We start from the raw sequence: 4,256 nt of genomic DNA on the forward strand, positions 1-4,256 counted from the left end.
GATTTCAATTCTTTTAGTTCGATTGGTGCCATATGATACGGAGCTATCGAAATAGGTGTAGTCCCTCATACTAGCTCAATACCAAACTCTACCTCCCGAACAGGTGGTAATCCAGGTAATTCCTCGGGGAACACACCCGGATATTCACAAACCACGGGCACAGTCTCAAGTTTCTTTTTTAATTCTTTACTATCCAGTACGTACGCAAGATATGCTTCACACCCCTTTTTTACATATTTCTGAGCCAACATCGAGGATATCACTGCCGGTAATCCATTCAAATCGGTAGACTCAACTCGAATTATCTCATTATTTGAACATCTCAAATCAATTGTCTTTCGCTTGCAATTCACTACTGCATCATGCACAGTTAACCAATCCATACCGAGAATGATATCAAACTCATCAAACGGTAATAACATTAAATCAGCAGGAAAGCAAGAATCTTAGATCATCAGGGGACATTTCTTACATACTTTGTCAACTAGCACATAACGGCCCAAAGGATTTGACACCCGAATCACAAACTCAATAGACTTAACAGGTAGAGTCTTACTGGATGCCAAAGTTTCACATACATAAGAATGAGTAGAACCGGGGTCGATCAAAGCAATCACATCAGTATCAAAAAGAGTAAAAGTACCGATAATAACATCTGGCGAAGAAGCATCCTCGAGCGCTCATATAGCATAGGCTCTGGCAGGAGCACGAGCCTCAGAACGTACAACAGTATCTTTGGTCCCTCTTTGATTTCCACTAGCATTACCCGCATGTCTAGGTGGTCTACCTTGTGTTGCAGTGTTACTAGGTCTCTCACTCGGATCAAGATTACATTCATTGATTTGGACGATCTCGATAAAGTGATCAGCTGATCCATATTTGAAACAAGAGCGGTTATGAAATCTACAGCTTCCTGAATGCCATTTACCATAATGCTTGCACTCAGATCTATCCTGACGATCATTGCCGACACTGGCAACAAAGGTGGCTCGCGTACTCACAAGGGGTCGATCACGGTCCCGTCTGGAAAAACCCGAAGTATTCTTAGATCGGCCTGAGTCATCTCTAAATTTCTTCGATGACTGATGAAAGGATTTTTCTGAAGATCTTTTACAGAACTCTCTAGCTCCATCATCAACTTTTCTTTTCTCTTTACCGAGCTCTTCGGCTTTACAAGCTCACTCGACAAGCACTACAAACTCTTTGATTTCCAAAATACCCACCAACTGTTTGATGTCTTCATTCAACCCGTCCTCAAAGCGTTTACAAATGATAGCCTCAGACGAAACACATTCCGAGCATATCTACTAAGTCTGACAAACTTTCGCTCGTAATCGATAACTATCATAGAACCTTGCTTGAGCTCGAGAAATTCCTTCCGTTTCTGATCGATGAATCTTTGACTGATATATTTCTTGTGGAACTCGATTTGAAAGAATTCCCAAGTAACCCGTTCTCTCGGCACAACTGAAACCAAGGTATTTCACCAATAGTAGGCAGAATCATGTAATAAAGATATAGCACATTTTAAGCACTCATCGGGTGTGCACGATAATTCATCAAACACGCGAATGGTATTATCGAGCCAAAACTCAGCCTGCTCGGCATCATCACTGTCAGTAGCCTTTAACTCAGTAGCCCCATGCTTTCGAATTCTATCAACCGGGGGCTTGCTCAACCTCAACGGGTCAACTACAGGAGGTACCACAAGTGCAGGATTGTATTAGTCAAGGGTGAGGGATGTGAAACAGCCGGATTAGTTCGAACATATTGGGTAAACCAATCATTCATCATAGCATAGAAGGCTTGCTTAGCTTCATCATTCTGATTACTAGCATTTGGTTGAGAGTCCAGCGGTCTTTGTCCGTCTTGTGAGCAGCGCCACGCCTCTACATCATCAGCTACCGCTCGATCGGGATCAGAATTCATTACTATACGAAAAACACATTTCAACTATCAGAAATCATCACACTATCATATTAACACTTTATGGCATGTATAGCTAGACTAACACGCGCTACGTTAGTCCTAGAATTGACTAAACCGTAGTTCTGATACCAATAAAATGTAACACCCCTATAACCCGTATCCGTTGCCGGAGTGGGTTATGAAGAGTTACCAATCCAAAACACTACATTTGTACATTCACACTTACATAAGTTCATTAGCAATTATATGCATAGCCAAACACAATCAAATGATCGAAATTTAGACTTATACCTACATTCAAAAGTTGCCATATTCACATGGCTTATATACAACAACATCTCAAAATATCATTCACTTAAGTCTATTCTATACATGCCATACTAACTCCAAAACATAGTAGTACCAAAATGATAGATAGTGTGACGAGTTGTTGACGATCCCCCATGAGCAGGTGACTAGAGCCAACAATCTATAAAACAGAGAAACGTAACAAACGGAGTAAGCTTTCATAAGCTTAGTAAGTTTTAAGCAATGCAAACAAATAAACTCAATTATACTTCGATCATTCAATTTCTGAAGAGGCCATTTTCTAGGTATATTACCATTTGAACGAATATACACAAGCACATAATGCACATTTAGCATTCTTATTTCACTTAATCTAAATTCATATAACATAAATAAATCAAATACTTTCACATACTTTCACACCTTGATCGAATGTATCATGATCATAGATATAGTTATAACATTTATTCACATATGTATCAAATTATACACTTATGATTCAATTCAAATCAAACTCACATATAAGTACATAATACGTACCTGGCCAACTTAACGTATTGAATGTATTCAATTTTCGTTCTAACACGAGGTATCTTAGTCTTAGACTTTTATCAAATCACCGGCATTTAGCCTGCTAGGTTTTAAACCCGAATTCATCCACCAGCATTTTGCCTGCTAGGCTCGAAGCCCAATATCATTTCACCGGCATTATAGCCTGCTAGGCTCGAAGGCCCGAATAGTATCTCATCGGCATTATAGCCTACTAGGCTCAAAGGCCCGAATAGTATCTCATCGGCATCATAGCCTGCTAGGCTCAAAGGCCCGAATAGTACGGTACAATATTCAAATCAACAAGTTTCATATAACACAATCACACCAAATTAGGTACTAGCATCATTCGAATATATCATCTTACATTTTATTCACTTTTATTTTATTTCATCATTCACACGTATCATTTGATAGTTTACACATAACATCTCACTCATATTCATTTAACACTTATCATTTGATCATAAAAGCATATCACATTTTACTTCCATATTATATTTTCCATTCGGCCATATACATACATTACAAGTAATACTTAATTCTCATAATATGTCATGTCATTATCGAATATTATTTATGTTTAACTACTTAAAACTTACCTCGAATATTTTCGAACAGTCTCGGATCGACTATTCAACTACTTTCTCTTTTCCCCTGTCCAACCTTGGTTCTTTATGCTCTTGAGCTAATTCAAACAAATTTAACTTATTAAAGTCCCATCATGCCAGCTTATGGCCGAATATGACAAGAAATTTAATAGATCATATAGCTACTTTTAGCTCAAATACAAAATGGTCATACACATTTTTAATCTCATTAAGGAATTTAATACAATTAATTTAACATTTCCTCATGTACACCTTTATGACCGAATACACATATCAAATAAGTAACTTACCTTAACACATAACCCACATAGCCAAAGTACATATAACCCTAATGACCGAATATGTATATCACCAAAATTCCTATGCTTAACTTTTAACCTTCATAGCCGAATATTCATTGTATACCTAGTTCACATACACAAACGCAAAACTCATATGGCTTATTATAATTTCATATACATATCTTAACCATATAGCCGAATATATGGCTCATCAAATAGATATTTATTCACGTTCCCTTAACACATATTGATCAACAAGGCCAGCATTGTATCATGAGTATATTTGACTTTCACACGTATTAAACATAGTAATAATCATGCACATTATAATCAAAGTGCAATTAATCCCATACACAAAAATATACAACACTTCATTCCCATCTACTTATATACACGTATCACATAAGACCATTTCATACTTTCTATCACCTAAATAAACAACAAATTTTTCCAATTAATTACATCAATTCAAAGCTCAATTTAATAAGAATATGCTTAATTTAAATAAAAACAAATTTCCTTTCCCAAAAGCATATATATATACGACAACTTCAACTTCATACCTCTCAACAATGAATTCAACTTAATCATTCATTAA

The sequence above is a fragment of the Gossypium arboreum genome, chromosome 6, assembly GCF_025698485.1.
Source record: "Gossypium arboreum isolate Shixiya-1 chromosome 6, ASM2569848v2, whole genome shotgun sequence".
Taxonomy (NCBI): Eukaryota; Viridiplantae; Streptophyta; class Magnoliopsida; order Malvales; family Malvaceae; genus Gossypium; species Gossypium arboreum.